Source organism: Monodon monoceros, unplaced genomic scaffold (genome assembly GCF_005190385.1).
Source record: "Monodon monoceros isolate NGI ecotype Baffin Bay Population unplaced genomic scaffold, NGI_Narwhal_1 Super_Scaffold_1, whole genome shotgun sequence".
Lineage (NCBI taxonomy): Eukaryota > Metazoa > Chordata > Mammalia > Artiodactyla > Monodontidae > Monodon > Monodon monoceros.
Window position 1 is genome coordinate 51,855,855 of NW_021703765.1, and position 17,497 is coordinate 51,873,351.

Genomic DNA, 17,497 nt, shown 5'->3' on the forward strand with positions numbered 1-17,497 from the left:
AACAAATCTCCCTCAGGTACCAAGAGATGACTGTATCTAATATTTTCAAGAGTACTATTATACCTCTGTCTGAAATAAATACAATTCCCAAAAAAAAACGTTCTAAGTTCTACATAACAAAAGAAGTGGAAACATGAAAAGTTCTGTCAACCAACTATTTTAACCACATGCTTTTTCCAGAGAACAGATGGACTTCTCTAAGACCAACTTGAAGGTGAATAAATAGACTCACTATTTTGGCAAGAGGCAATTAAGTCGTGGACACAAAAGGGTCTTATGCTCCTTTTTCGTTTGTTTTAAGGATTGTTATTTATATTATCCACTGAGTAATCTCTGCAATAAAAAAACGAATTGCTGTCTCAACTTGAAGACAATACATGGTCCAGAAATACATTTATGATGAGCATCTTTCTAGCTCTGCACCGTACAATACAGTAGCCAGTAAGCTATTTAAATGTGGCTACTTAAATTTAAATTAAAATTAAATAAATTTAAAATTCTGTTCCTAGTCACACTGATCACACATCAAGTGCTCAATAGCCATATGTGACTAATGGATAGAGAACATTTATTTCACCACAAAAGTTTCTATTGGATAGTACTGCAGATTATAAACTGGAGTATCTGGTACCACTTCCCAGCTAATCTTATCTGATTAGTATAGACCATTATAAAGTCACTGGTGAAATCAATCTTCAATTTAGAGTCTAGTGTAATAATTAAGAAACCTTATTTTACAATTATTTATGTTCATTTTTCCCAGGCACATCTGTATTTTTCAATTCTAATATCAGGAAATTACATAGTACCATATGTTTTAAGGACAGTTGGTAATTTGAAAAGCACAGAGGAGATTTCCCAAGCCATCATTTCTTAGCATAATCATTTATTAACTGTGCAAATGACACTGTCCAGACTCCCCAAGTAAAGTCTACACAGCAGAAATGGCATTAAGTCAAACTGTTGTTCAGGAGATTTCTGCTGTGAATGCAGCTAATCTAAACTGGTAAAACTATAAAACCAATACCTTATTCTAGATTTTTAATATATTTACCTGATGTCTAAATGTATTACTTTAACATATAATTCTTTCCTTGACTTCAGCTCATTGTACCTGAGTTACCTGCTCTTTCAATATTTTAGTTTCATTACAAATATCCTGGCTGCAAATCAGGCAGCTGTAGGTGACACACATCTCCCAGGTCTGGTCCCCTGGAGGACTTGCTGGATTAGCACATCAGCTTTCACAGCCTCTAAGGAACCCAACTTGCTCCCAGGATCTGCCCTAACACTATTTATATCTCCTAATTTCATTGTGAATTCCTTGGAGATGGGGAGGTGGTCACATGAGTTATAATGAGCCCTATGTAATTTGGCATGGAAAAGAATATCAAGAAAATTAAAATGTCTCCTGTTAAAAAGAACGGGGAGGGGAAGGAAGGATGGTGGTCATTTTTAGGGTTTGAGATATCCTAAGGGGTATTGTGGGGTAGTGGTGGGGAAGTTGGAAGAAATTTAAGAATTAGAATTTGGAGTTGAAAGAAGCTGTTTAGAGATTGTCTAGATCAGCTTTCCATTTAACAGATGAATAAAATGAAGCTCAGAGAGGGCATGTGACAGTACAGGATAGCGATTAAGACCATGGACTTTGGAAGTCAGATGACCAAATGCTGGCTCTGCTACTTAGTGGTTAAGTGAAGCTGAACCAGTTATTCAATCTGAGTCTCAATTTCCTCATTTATAAAACAGAGATTATAATACCGATAACTACCACATAGTCATTTGCAAAAATTAAATGAAATAATATGTTTCAAGTGTTAAAGCAGAGACTGACAAACCTACGTTCTCGATTCATGGGGCAACGATGACGATGGTGATGATGATGATCATGATAATGTGGTTGCCCAAAGCCTACCTGCAAGGTAATAGAAACAAGAAAATGAATGCAAGTTTGTGACTTCTAGTCTGATCCTCTAATCCATGTTTCCTGCACTAGTTTAACAATAAATACAACTTGCTACCAGCTTACTTTTTAGATCAGTAGACATGAGTCTCATCAAAGACTCCAGAAATGAACTTCTCTAAGACTGTCAGAAGGTACACAGGATGATGTCACCAAACTTCATAATTTCTCCTTGCTATGGATCTATTATTGTGTACTAATTTATCAACAGCTTGTTTTCAAGATGAGGTTATAAAGAACATGGTTCTTTATTCTGGATGAAGCTGAAGTCCCCAAAGGCTACTTGGCTTGTGCCAGGGGCACACACTTTGTTTTTCTGTTTGAAGCTATTATTTCCTTGTTTTATTTGGTTTTGAGTTCTGCTATGCTATGTCCATATGTTGCTTCCTCTGCCCTCTCAGAGTCCTGCCATCCCAGCTCACCAGACAGCAGCTGCTTGTCTCCTGCAGGTATTCATTCTGGCATGTGCTCAAACTAGTGTCACGGCAACTCATTTCCATGTAGGATACTGGCTATTTCCCAGGGCTTCATTGTTTTAAGTGTCCTTCAATGTCTGGACTTTCTACCTCAATAGATCCCAGTTTCTAGCCTGGAGAATTTGCAGTGAATATCCTGAAGTGCCAATGTGAAAAAAGCAAGGACACCTGGGGTAAGTTATCTCTTTTCCCACTTTTATAGTCATTCCACATATAAGGTCATCAACCTAATGCATCCACTAAATGGAACTTATGCCTCCGTTCACACTTATGTGGAAATTTACACTTTTCTTGAATTTTGAGATAGTCTCTTGGAAAGCTTCCTCTTCTAAACAAAACAAAACAAACAAAAAAAACTATCCATTTCTCTATTCCCCATTCTTGTTCAGGAATCTGGATTTACAATGTCACATGCAATATTGGAAAAGTATTCTACTAACTGATCATATGCCATATGCTTATGAACAGTAATTAGCAGCTCCCTTTTCCACCCCAAGAACATCTGTCTCAGCTTACTGCCAGTCTATTTAGAGCCATAGCATCATTATTACCTAGATCTTGATCCTCTCTTTCACCATTAACATTTATTTAAAATCTACAATTTAAAATGTATAGATAAAGCTCTGAACATTTCTGCAGAGACAGCTCAGAAGAAAAGTCTAGATGCCCATGCTGATTCTAGATTATTTTACTGGTCAGTCTACCCAAATATCAAATTGCTAAATTTTCACACTGTCCCTCCCATGGCAACTTGATTTACAGAAAGCTCCTAGCTTGCAAGAAGCTAGGAGCATCAGCATCTTAAAAAAAACACACCTTCTATTCAAGAGAGAATGAGTAAAAAGAAAGCAGAATTGAGGTTATTTTTGCCAGTTTATCTACCTTTGATGTCAAAGGAGGAATGTCCATTTTCCCTAGAAGTCATGGGGCATGTCTTCTTACCATGATTCTTGTGAACAGAAGCAGGCCATTTTGGAACAATGGAGCTAATTCTTCATCCTGATGATGTTAAAATAAATAAACCTTTTTTGTGCTTTTCAGATTATAAAGACCTCAGCAAACTTAAAGGATTCACGTAGACTCTGAACATGAAAGGTAAAAACTCTATAGAATTCAAGAAATTATGTTTCACAAATTGGAAACTGGATAGAAATTGTCAATTGCCAAAAACAAGTTTTGCTTCAAGAAAGACAGTAAGTAATACATTGGTTCATGCTTATACTTAGTACATCCTTGGACAAGAGACAATTTGTTGTTTATACCAATAAAAATGTTTCAACAACAAGCTCTCTTCGCCTCTGTAACATCTATGCATCCGAGGTCATTCCTCATGCACCACTAATTATTCAGAATTACTAATTATTCAGAATGCTCTGAATTTAGCCATGTATCTATTACCTATGATATGTTTTTGTTTTTTCAAATCATTCAAGGAATTGTATACCTACATAAAATTTTTTACTGCCACTTGGCACTCCTGTGAAACTCAGTCAACCATTATTAGAATTCATTTCCTAAAAGATCCATGGAAGCCTTGGAGTGAATAGTACTTTGAAATAAGAAAGAAAAACTCATTTGTGTGACCTCTAACTTATTACATGATCCTTAATGAAGACCATGGCATAATTTATCACTAGTGATCAAGATTGTTTTCTACCATATATCATGACAAAAGTACTTTCCTATATAGTATTCACTGTATAGTATTTTCACACACAAATCTATACAAAATGCAGAGTGAGAAATGGAAAATAATGAGTGGTAAGACAGCATCAGAGTGGTACATGTCTATCCCACCTGCCAACAGCTGCAACTTCAATATCTATTCCACTCCATTGTCCTGCAATTTTCACTCTTTTTCACATCATATGATTTGTTGTAGTTATGTGAGAATAGAAAAATTAATCATGAACATTTCTAATTTTTTATTAGAAAGAGAAAATATCATTGAAATAAATATTTCCTGACTTAGAGCCCAAGCTCTCCTATACTATTGGATTCAATATTTATACTGGCTGCTAGGTTGTGAAGTTTATCAACTGAAGCTCCTACTTACCAAGCAACTGGGTAAAGGCAAGTCCAATAGGTTAATTTCTGTGTTCATAAAGCAAGTCAACTACGCTGATTTCTAATTTGTTTTCAAAAGTATCAACCACGTTAAAGTATAGGAACATCAAAGCAAATAGAAATTCAACGCAACACATGAACTGTCCATGAATTGATGCTTAAATCTGAAGACTAGAAAGGACTGTATAAGGTAATGGTTTTCCAGTTTGGTCCAAGGAGCGGTAGAGATTCTAAAGGAGTGTCTCGAGGACTGCCTTTGCTGTGTGCAGCGGTAAGTGAAACATTTCAACCAGATTCAGGCACAATCTCTCAGCTCTAATCTGAGCTACATATTAGGCTTCAGTGCATTCATTAAAGAAAGGTGTTTTGCAGATATTTCACTCTGGACCTACATCGTGCATCAATTTAGACTGGTCAGAGCTTAAGGCAAAAGGCAGGAAGGCAAAAGTTTTGGTCTTGCTCTTCAGCTCATGGTTATTAAAATGTACGCTTTAAGGGTCTTCTCAGGGGAGTACCATCCATCCTTCAGAGAAGACTACTGGTTGGCATATCTGCTAAACATTTTCACCACTTCCTTGAAAACACCACAGTGTGTAAGAGACTATGATTTATGAAATGTCAATACATATGCCAGTCAGTGACAATAAACTTAAAATAAACTTACATTGACAATAAACGTAAAAGGTAGATATTATTATCCTGGGATTCAGAGAGGTCGAGTAACCTCCCCATATGCTCAGAAACAGATTCAGGCCTTATGTGGCTTTCAAGCCATATTCACTCTAAAATGCTGCTTTCCATAAAGCATGCATTTTTAACAGAATCATTATCTCCCCCAATGGGGCAAAAATTGGTTTGGGAGGCAAAAACATCTTAGCTATTACAGTAGTTTGTGGCCCTGCAAAGGGTCACAGTACATGAACAGAATATAGTATATCTGTGGTTTTACGACTTCAAGGGGAGTGGGGACAAATAGAAAAAAATGTCTAAAAAGTCTCCTTGGTTGGGTTTGGAGGGTAATAATAAAAAAGAGGCTGAGCTATATTTACGTAAAGACACTACATTTAATATTTCCCTTTTAGCCCATTTGGATTTTATTTACTAATGTCATTGTTTACATTCATAAATCTCTATTGAACTATCAAGGATACAATAGTGACCTAAAGGAATATAATCTCTGCCTCACAGCACTATATCCTAGTACTCACCTGTCTTTTTTCTATATTTGGTTTATTTAATTATATTCTCCCTCTAGCAATTTCATGTCATGTTTAATTTCATTAATTAGAATTTTTATTATCCCCTATCTTTTTCCTACTAATTTTATTGCCTTTTGTTACTTTATTTGCCTTTTTTCTTATCAGAGGAACAAATGAAACTCATAGATTTTTATCACTATGCTTAAGCAAGGTAGGCCAAGGTCAATGCTTAAATTGGGAAAAATTCAGAATCACATACATATCACCTACTTAAGTACCTTTTATTCAGGAATCCTACTGGCTTGGTCTTTTGAGACACAGTCCATATAAATATATTTGGAAGTGGCTTCTTTTTGTGTTTCAAATAAGGTAAATGAAAGATATAAGTAGATTTCCTTATTGATACACAGCCTTCCCTTGGGGAATATCCCCCATCCTTTGTCTTAAAAGTATCTCAACAGTCTTCACAGAGGTTTGGCTCAAGGGTATGAACAAAACCCTTCTACTATTTGCCTTTTAATCCATGAAAAAAGCAATGCCAGCTCTGGGGCCCATATCAGGCATAAGGAAGGCTAGAAGCTTTAGAGATAATAACTACAATGGGAGTGGAAAGGATATTACACTTAACAGGAACTATAAGTTTTGCAAAACTCTTATTATTATTATTAATTATATCTTTATAAGAGTATAATTGCTTTACAATGTTGTGTTAGCTTCTGCTGTACAACAAAGTGAATCAGCTATATGTATACATATATCCCCATATCCCCTCCCTCTTGAGCCTCCATCCCACCCTCCCTGTCCCACCCCTCTAGGTCATCACAAAGGATCAAGCTGATCTCCCCATGCTATTGGTAGTGTATATATGTCAATGCTACTCTCTCACTTCGTCCCAGCTTCCCCATCCCCACCGTGTCCTCAAGTCCGTTCTCTAAGTCTGCGTCTTCATTCCTGCCCTGCCACTAGGTTCATCAGTACCATGCAAAACTCTTTTAACTGTTTCTGTCTCTAAATATCCTAAAATGTCAGTCTCTTTGCAAATTAAGAAATTCAAAATATGTTCTAGCCAAAACATAGGATTGAAAGGATTGGCAGACTCAGGAACTGACAAACTGTAAAATATTATTATGCCATCAATTTATCCATCTATGAAGTATATACATCCTTTTTAATTTGCCTTCCCAGAACAGAACATGTAGTGTTTGGCCATCCCTTGGGAAGATAATCCATGGCCTAATCAGGCAAGGATTTTCCCTCCATTTGTTCTACAAAGATCCTCCATTTACTCAGAAGATGATTTCCTGATACTTACACAATCCAGTGGTACCACAGGCCAAAGTTCTCCTGAAGAGTAACAGTAAATTCACTTTTTGCATCAATCGGTTTGAATTATTGGAATGATGCTATCATCTCATCCCTCATGAATTGTATCTATTTATCATATCCAAATCAGTCACTTCTTTCAACAAAACATTACTGAAGGCCTACTGCATAGGCTATGTGAACAGCCCCCTACACCACAAGATACAGAAGATGATCTCCTTCAAATATTTAACTTTAACAATTGCTCATGAATTTTCCAAACGCCCTCAGTGAGAATTCTTAGGAGACACAATGGCTGGTCCTTAATTGGGCAAATGAAGTCTATTTTCTCAGACTATTTGCTAAAAAAAGAAAATCCTTTTAATGTAAAGACATGATTTTAGGAGCACTCTGTTTATAGGGCAGTTCTTTCTATCTCTTTTCTCAGATAATAAGCCCAAGTTTAGGTTGACTGGGCTCACCTCAAGAATGAGTCTTAGACTGGAAGTTACTCTTCTTTTGTTGAATGGCAGAACCTTATTCATCAGCTCTGGTCTATCTAATATTTCAGAGCTGAATTTAAAAAAGAAAGAAAGAAAAAAAGGCAAAAGCCTCATTCTTGGATTTTACAGAGAGAAATCCAGCAAAGGAATTTTCTACTGTACTGAAGATAGCTAATCCCTGCTTCCCTTCTGTAAAGGCTTGAGTATTTGCAGTGAAATCTAAATAGCACAGAAGAGGCTAGCTCACCAATAAACTGAAGGTAGGATTCATGGGGTATGCAAATCCCTCTTCCAGAGAGAGCCTGGGGAATGCACTTCTGCTCTATTGTGACAGCCTTCTGCCCTCCTACAGTCTGGGTGCCTCACAATTAGTCCTAATGACCCAACTGCCTGGTGTGGTAATGGTCTTGTCACAATGTGGTCAGGAAGAAGGCTTTCCCCACAGACCAGTTTTCTAGGACTTTCTGTGTGAAACCAAGAAGAAAACATTTTGTCAAATTTATGTGCATATATAATCGAGTAATGCTGAATGCCCATGGGATGTAACTGATCTATAAATACCTGGAGCATTTCCATGAAACCTGGGTCTCGTTTTGGATCTATAATGAAAACCCAAATCACATGCTTTCAAATTCTCTAGGAATTCTTTTTATGTCCTAGATTTTAGGATGCCAAAAAAAAAAACAAAACAGATTTGTGTTATTTTATTTCAATTGTCCTTCAACTGATCCTGATACATATTTTCAATATATTCTTTTAAAAAGTATCTAGCATAATTTTCAGGATGAGAAGACATACAACATTTGTCTCACTTTCATTTTATAGCCTTTTTAAAAAAATTTATTTATGGCTGCGTTGGGTCTTCGTTGCTGTGCGCAGGCTTTCTCTAGTTGCGGCAAGCGGGGGCTACTCTATTGTGGTGCGCAGGCTTCTCATTGCGGTGGCTTCTCTTGTTGCGGAGCACGGGCTCTAGACATGCGGGCTTCAGTAGCTGTGGCTGGCAGGCTTCAGAGCGCAGGCTCAGTAGTTGTGGCTCCCAGGCTCTAGAGCACAGGCTCAGTAGTTGTGGCTCCCAGGCTCTAGAGCGCAGGCTCAGTAGTTGTGGCGCATGGGCTTAGTTGCTCCGCGGCATGTGTGATCTTCCAGACCAGGGATTGAACCCGTGTCCCCTGCATTGCAAGCGGATTCTTAACCACTGAGCCACCAGGGAAGTCCCTGTAGTCTTAATAAATATATTTATCATTATAATAAAACTAAAATATATCAACAGTGTATATGACAATGCAAGTATAATTTGAGGAACTAATGAATTCATTTCACCTTTCATATAGCACTAGCTACATAATTCAAAGCATCTGAGAAGATAAAAATAAAGGGTTTTTTTCCCCTCTAAGTGACATTGAGTTTATTTAGGAGAAAAAGAGTTAAATTCTTTGCCTACATAAGCAGCAGCAATTTAGGTGCATTTAGAATCTAAAGAAGAAAACACTTTATAGCTATTAACTTAACAATGATAAACTTGTTCCTAAAACTGATTGAATAGAAATCACTGGCCCATAGGAAATAAAGGAACAGCCGACCTTGTTTGCCTTCCCACTTCCTCCTTCCTCATAGACCCAGTCACCTGTAGCTCTTCAGCCTTCCCCTTTCCCCAGAAACCCCACATGCCTGGAGAAGCCTCCTCTCCCCCAGCTCTTGAGTGGGTTTAATAGCTACAGGTAATCCTAGACCTCTTGCCAATAATCTAGTCAGGAATGGGGATGTGACTCACATTGAACAAGTGGTACCTGAGGAGTGGCTTAAAGGGATCTGCTAGGAAAATTCTGACCCTTCAAGACATTTTCTAAAACAACCTCTGCTCTCTCTTCCTGACCACTGCTATGCATAGATGGGAAGCCATGATGTCTACAGACATTTTACCAGCCTGAGGAGGAATGCATGGAGGAGAATTGAGAAAAGAGACTTCCAGGAAACAGAAATGAAGCCAAGATTATGGGAAGCCTGATCAATACCCTATACCCAGACATCCCATTAAGTGAGCTAATACTTTTTGTATTATTTGAGTTGGGTTTCTGTTACAACTGAAAGAATGCTATCAGATATGAAAGTCTAAGGCAAGGTACGTTTTCTCACAACTACTGAAATACGCACTATTAAAATCATTGCTTTTTGTTAAAATATTGACTTCAAAGAGCTCATGCTTAAATTGAATACTTAGGCATATTAAGGCCTATCTCTTAGACTAAAATCTTAGTATGTTATCATTGGCACCTACTAGCAAGAACTCACTTATCAGATTAGTTAGTTATGGCCTAGAGGAAGGGATAATTTCATTACTTAAACATAAATATATTGAGTGCCTACAGTGTGCCAATACTACTCCAGGCAATGGAGATACAGTAGTGAACCACACAGACAAAAATTTCTGCACTCATGGAGCTTATATTCTGGAGGGGGAAACAAATGATAAAGCAATACATTTGTAAAATATGTAATATGCCAGATGGTGATAAGTGTTAAGAAGTAAAATCATACAGGCACAGAAATAGAGTCTGAGGATGAAAAAGATGTTATAATTTTGAAAAGAAAGTAGGGAAAGCCTCACTTCTCATTAACATTTGAACAGAAACCTAACAAAGTAAGGGAGCAATAGGGTGGCCAGGGGAGGTGAGGAGGGAGACAGCTACAAGCAAAGGAAAGAGTGTGTACAAAATCCTGGAGGTGGAAACCTTCCTGCCTTTCCGTGTTCCAGGAATAGTAAGGAATGCAACATGGCTAGGCTGCAGTGAGGAGGGGAGGGGAGAAAGCAGATCAGAGAGGGAACGTGAGGCCACTTGTACTTGCAAGAGTCTAAGCCAGGGTCAAGAGCAGTAATATGAAAGTTGTTAGGAGAAGTCTGGTTATAGGTATATTTAGAAGAGCCAACAAGATAGTTGATGGATTGGATGTGAGTAGGAGTCAAAGATGGCTCTCAGGTCTTTGGCCTGAGCAGCTAGGACAGAGGTGGCATTAACTGAGATGAAGATTATGGCAGAACAAATTTCTCTGGAGGGGTGGGGGAGTCAGAGTTGGTTTGGGACTTACTGAATGTGAGCTGCCTATTAGAAGCCCAAGTGGAGACGTCAGGAAATCAGCTGATTCTAGGAGACAGGATCTGGAATTCATCTCCAGGCTGGAGATGTAAATTTAGAAATTGTCAGTGTATAGTTAGTATTTAAAGTCATGAAATTATCTGGAGAGTAGCAGTAGACTGTAAAAATAAGAGATCCAGGAACTAAGCCCTGAGAAGATATGACAAGTATGTTAGAAAAGAGGAGCTTAGATAAAGCTGTTGTAACAGAGAAAGGACCCCAATTTCCAACCAGCCAAAAGACTTGGAAACAGGGATAAAGGAGATCGGACGCATGCCTAAATGATTGTCTTTATGACTTTAATTCTCCCACCCATAGAGCATCTTAACACAGGGTGAAGATTCAATGAGATTTTGATTTTTGTGGATGGCTCCATTAGCCACAAGTATCAGAAAGCCTAGATTCAAATTGGAATAAATGGTAAGAGGACTATCTCATATGACAATAAACCTACAGGAAGAGCAGACCCAGGGCAGAGAACAGGGCTCACCGCAGCCTCCCTATGGTTCTCTTCCCTCTGCTCTCTCTCCCCAGCATTGATTTAGACTTCAGGAAACTACCAAGATGGTCGCAGCTTCTCCTGACCTCACAGCCAGACTATATCCAGGGACAGAAAAACAGATCACCTCTTCTAGTGTCTCAGAATATAAAATAGCGAGGAGCCAGAGAGATTTATTTCAGTGAATGGGTGACAAAGAAATTGATAACATAATCAAGAAGGAAGTGATTCAGAGGAGATGTCCAGTGATGCCCTTGAGCTCTTAAACAAAGAAAAATTTTCAAGTACTTCCTAATTGCCTTCTTTTTTCTTCTACTGTTTGCCTTAATACAACCAATCTTTGAAGGACGTTACCAAATTCCTTCAAATCTTTTTTCTTATTAGTTTCCTCCCTATGGACTTCCATCGCTTGCTCAAATTTATACCGATCATTTTCTGAGCCTACTGCAGAGCTACCATTATGGGAATGAACTTTATTATTCCCCTGGGCATATTTTCTGGATCCCATAAGGAGATCTTTCCTAGAAACCTCCCGTAAGACATCCCTTCTTATTTCATTGGCCAAAACTAGATCCTATGCCCACTCCAAAACCAACCAATGGCAAACAGATAGTAAAATCATCACTAGACTAATAAGGTTTGTTTATGATCTAGAGATAGGATGCCTCTCTGAGGAGCTAATGTTTGAGAAAATCAATATTTGGTTGTCAGGAAGAAGGAGAGAATTGGACCCTAGGTAGGCAGTCAACAGTATCTGATATGATAAGGATGAAAAAGCCCTATTTAAAGCCAAAAAAGGGATTAATGAATTATATAAAGAAGAAAGTATAATTGCAAAAATTAAACAGCCATCTATTTTATTCCAAAAGTTCTAACCTCGTGAAATATGAAATGACTGGAAGATTGATTTGGATTTTTAAAATCACTTCTAGCACTAACGTTTTCACTTCAATAGTATTTTGATAAAAGAAAAAAAAAACAACCTTGTGAATTACTATAAAACACCATAAAATATAACTGCTCTACTTTAGAGAAATCTTAGTATTTAATGGTAATAATTTTAGGACATAAGCTGATTGAAGTACTATTTTAAACATTACACTGCTGATTCCAGGTAAATGTAAGATCAAGTTTCAACTGATAGCAGCCTGATAGGTTTCAGGCCATAAATTACTTTATTACTAAATTACTTTTTAGATTTATACCAGAAAACAGTGACCACCTGACTCTTAAAATGCAATTTAATGGAGCTACTGTTGAAGTTAGAGTACAAAGCCAGATTAATAGTAGATTAGATAAATGTTGGTGATGTCATTCCCAAAAGTTTGCAATTTATCTTGCCTATTTTTCTCTCTTTCAGTGTGATAACTCTAAATTGGTGCTTATAAAAGCCATAACTCATCCTTCAAAATCTCTTCTATTTTCTCATCAACCATGTATCCTAGGTCCTGTAGATTCTGACCTTCACTTTACTTCATTTGCTTCTAATTGGGTCTCTGTCACATTAATTGCATTTAAGAAGGTTATTTGAAGAAGGTGAAAAAACACCACATTATACATGTGCAGAATTGTCATCCGAATAGAAAAACTCTTTTCTCATAGAAAAATCGTATTTCTAAAAAGAAATATATGGAACAATTTACTTTTTCTGTCTCTGGCTAAATGATGACTAAATATGATCCCTCATCCTTTTATAACTGATATACATTCGGCCTAAATATATCACTGCCATCAATTTTCTTTTGTACAAGGGTAATAGTGTGTTTGTTCTTATGTGCTTTCAATTTCTATATGGTGTTTATTTCTCTGTTTTTTATTAGTGTTGTTTCTGTTAATGAAAAGTCATTCAGTAAATAAGATTATCACTATTTATGCCAGCAATCAGGTTTCTCTAGTAACGAGGCTTTCAGGTAATACAGGAGAGTTCTTTCTCTCATACAAAATATTTCTCACTCATTTTAACTTAGACTTGAAACATTAATCTTTCCTCAATTCTTTAAAGATAATTCCAAATTAATTATTAGGCTGCACCAAGTAGAAGTAATTCAAATACTTTAAAGGGAGAAAAATGGATAAACTAATTGATACTTCATGAACTAGTCACCTGAACCTTTTCTTTCAGATTTAAAATAGCCTTCTCAAAGTCAGAGTTGATATACTTCATAAGAATTATTATATCATTTTTCTTTGGAAGTTTAAGATATAGAGAATGAAACCAGTATCTGAGAGAAGGTGTTATCACCTGACAAAATAACTTAGGGGGCAATGATGAAGAAAATACTAATTAAAGTTCCCAGATTATGCATATCTAGCCATCTTTCCTGAACCTTCCTGACTTCAAACAGGTTATATGTTATTGATTGTCTGATAATGGAGGAGTCATCATTAGACCCTATGATGTTCCCATGTGGAGAGCTCCACTTATGGCATCCCACACTGAATGTGTTCTTTGATATGATGATTCACTTTCCATTTATGAAGAAATACTTTATCATTATTTAGAGCCCAAATCCACTGGCACACACATAGTCCAAAATTTTTAGCTTAATGAAAATTTAATCAAACTACAGGTTTAAAATAATGCATGCGGCTAACAAGATCACAGTGTGATAGTGGAAGTGTGTGCTGGTTGCAGGAGATACGGTATCCTGTCTAGACGCAGCACATGGCAAAAACACTCATCTAAAAAAAGACTCACCTCGTTATGATGACAGATTCTGCCCTTTGCGATGCAAACAGTTGCCTGGTGTGGGTTAGAAAAGTTGCTCCTTCCTAAACAAACATTAACCAGTTTGTCACTGGTAACTGCCTGTTAACTGGCATTTCTCTTCACCACCCCGTCAGTTTTGTTTCGTCTTAGCTCTCAGGCTGTCGGCTGCTGCAGCTGTTACACAGTGACCTTGGCCCATCTCAGTTTGAGTGCGGGGCAAGGAACATAGATATGAACAACGCACCCCCCAGCCCATTCCCAGAGTGCACAAAAGTGAAGAGCTGGAGAGCTTTATTTCAGGGAATGTGCCAGAGAGAAGTTGACAACATAATCAAGAGAGAACTGATAGACAAGAAAAAGACCCACCGTTGGCCTTGGACCAACAGGGCACTGAGTATGTTTTTCATGTTTTTCCTAATTGCCTTTCCTTTTTCCTTATATCATCTGCCTTAACACATCCAGTCTCTCAAGAGCATTACCAAACTTCTCTAAACTCTTTTTCTTAGTTTCTTCCCTTCTGGTCCTCTGTCCTCTTGCTCAGCCTGAACTGATGGCTCTCGGGGTCCACAGCCCCGCTGTCACCATGGGACTGTGCTTCATTACCCTCTTGAGCGAGATCAACTGGCTGCCATAAGTTGTTCTTGATTTGCTCCTTATTTTGCTCTTATGCATCTTTAAATAACTTCTTAAGTACAACTTAGGATGTATGGAAGGTAAACTTTCTAAGTCTTTATCTGAAAATATTGTTATCTTATTACAGACATAGCTCATTTTATTGTGCTTTGCTTCAGTGTTCTTTGCAGATACTGAATTTTTTTAATAAACTGAAGGTTTGTGGCAACCTGCATTGAGCAAGTCTGTCGGCGCCATTTTTTCAACAGCATTTGCTCACTTCATATCCCTGTGCCACATTTTGGTAATTCTCACAATATTTTAGACTTTTTCATTATTATTATATTTGCTGGGGATCTTTGATGTTACTACTATGACTCACTAAAGGCTCAGATGATGGTTAGCATCTTTTGCTAATAAAGTATTTTTTAATTAAGGTAGGTACATTGTTTTTTAAGACACCATGCTAGTGCACACTCCATAAACTACTATAGTGTAAACGTAAACTTTATATGGCCTGGGAACCAAAAAATTTGTGTGACTTCACTTTATTGCAATATTCACTTTATTGTGGTGCTCTGGAATGGAACCTGCGGTATCTCTAAGGTACAGGTCTGCCTGTACAGAGCTTGATTTCAAATTTAACTGGGCATAGAACTCTACTTACCTCCTCCTTGCATAAGAATCACAAACTGAGATGAAAAACTAACTTCAAACAATCCTAACAATTTCTAATCCCCTTTCCAAGATTGTATTAGAATGAGTTAGCTTCTGATTTACACAATGATACCATCACAGAAACTTATCATGGCACCTCCTTGGCACTAAAGAAATTCAAGAAATTGCTGAATTGCATTCTCAAGATAATGTGTTGTGAGCAAAAGTGTTGTTCACCCAAGTATCCAGCTTTATATGGTGTTTCCTAAAACAAGTATCAAACACTTACATAACACTCACTGTATATTAAAAAGTGTTCTAAAGGCTTTACAAATATTCACACATGGGATCCTCATAAGAAGCCTGTGAGAACGGTACTATTATTATCTTCATTGTAAAGATGAGAAGACTGAGACATAGAGGCATTAACCTAACCATGAAGAACACACACTGGTAAGTGGTTGATTCGGGGTTTCAGGATTTGCACCCAGGAACTCTTGTTCGGGAGATCATGAGCACTAAGCTATGTTGCCTCTCAAGAGCCAAACATGTCAGACTCCTTAAACATTCCCTTGCACTGTGGATATACAATTAGCATTTGAACATTACAGACGAATAAAGAGCCCTACAGGAAAATGTGATACTGTTTATACTCCCTCCTGGCTCAAACTGTTCCTTCCTAAATTGTCTAAGTTCTTACCTACTTACCATTCGATACATCTGGAGCCTTCAATAAGTGTTAAGTTGATGCTGTGCTGCTGACACTGCTATAATCCTTGAAGAGTAATGAGGCCCTCAGAAGATAACGAACCACTTATTTCATTAGTTAACTCAAAACATCTCTCCCTCTGTTTTACAAATAGATCAAATAAGTATAAACGCTCAAAACTATAAAATTTCCAAAATTTCAAGATGCTGGGTGTCCTTTTCAATCATAATAGTGTATGGATTGACTAATATTTTATTCTGAACCTTCCCCCTTTTTACTGGATTTTCGTTTTAAATAATGAAAAACAAACTTAACCAAGGGAATACTTTGAAGTATCACTTTTTAAATCTTCATGTCCACTTTCACTGTCATTCAACACAGTTGCACCTTTTTTTTAAAATTAAATTATTACTACAAATTTATTGTATTTATTTATTTATTTTTAGCTGTGTTGGGTCTTCGTTGCTGTGCACGGGCTTTCTCTAGTTGCATCGAGCTGGGGCTACTCTTAATTGTGGCGTGCGGGCTTCTCATTGCAGTGGCTTCTCTTGTTGCGGAGCACGGGCTGTAGGCGTGCGGGCTCCAGTAGTTGCAGCACGTGGGCTCAGTAGTTGTGGCGCACGGGCTTAGGTGCTCCGCGGCATGTGGGATCTTCCCGGACCAGGGCTTGAACCTGTGTCCCCTGCCTTGGCAGGCGGATTCTTAACCACTGTGCCACCAGGGAAGCCCCGCAGTTGCACCTTTTATTTTTTGTCTGCTCCATCCCAGAGCTAATGCCTACCCTAGACCTATGTGGTGGTGACTTTAGCCCATATGACCTAAGTTCCAATCCTACTTCTGACACTTAGTAGCCAGGAGACCTGACACTAATGTCCACCCTCTCTGAAACACAGTTTCCTCATTTATAAAGGAGTAATAATAATTCCACCCTTGCAATTTTGCTGTGAAAATAAGAAGCAACACACATGAAGAATTTGATCCGTAATATGTATCCAATAAATAGAACTTGTCTTAAGAAAAAGAAAGTGTAAGGTGTCTTTAAATGCAAATGGCCTAGGTGAAATTTTGCTATAAAGTACTTCTTCCAAAGTTTGAAAAAAATTAAGAGGTGATTCCTGGAGTAATGTTTTTATTTTCCAAGCTACGAAAATGAGTTTAACTTTTCAAAAATGAGATTTGTTAAATTGCTCATTTGGGATAAAATCGAGCAAAGTGAAATATTAAGCAAATTTTAAAGATTTCTTCCCAAAAGCAGATCTCTCATCATAATTATTGACCATGTCCTTTTCTCCCCTTGTCCATACTAACAACCACATCTTAGAAAATTCCCTCAAACCCTTGCTAGTCAACTATACACGTTCAGAATTCTCTTTTTAGAAAGACCTTCAGGGCTTCAGTCCTTCTATGAACAGTTAAACTATTCTGAAGGTCTCTGGGTGATTAGCATTCTCCAAGTTGTTAATTAAGAAAATGTATAAGATATACCAAAAACTAGGGCTTCCCTGGTGGTGCAGTGGTTGAGAGTCTGCCTGCCAATGCAGGGGACGCGGGTTCGTGCCCCAGTCCGGGAGGATCCCACATGCCGCAGAGCGGCTGGGCCTGTGAGCCAGCCATGGCTGCGGGGCCTGCGCGTCCGGAACCTGTGATCCGCAGTGGGAGAGGCCACAAC

At 37.9% G+C, this 17,497-nt stretch overlaps 1 protein-coding gene across 7 annotated transcripts in view; it reads right to left on the reverse strand.

The window, feature by feature from the left end:
• METTL4 (methyltransferase like 4) overlaps positions 1 to 17,497 on the reverse strand; it is a 526,668-nt gene that overhangs the window by 89,336 nt on the left and 419,835 nt on the right. For 4 of the 7 annotated variants that reach the window (XR_003793143.1, XR_003793141.1, XR_003793139.1 and 1 more), the window contains exons 12-13: positions 3,322 to 3,438; positions 1,843 to 1,915 (exon numbers count right to left, since the gene is read on the reverse strand). The gene's annotated coding sequence lies outside the window, so the exon portion shown is untranslated. Of the gene's footprint in view, positions 1 to 238; positions 334 to 1,838; positions 1,916 to 3,321; positions 3,439 to 17,497 lie in introns of those variants that run through there. The other 3 variants (XR_003793145.1, XR_003793146.1, XR_003793144.1) reach the window with 2 other exon arrangements.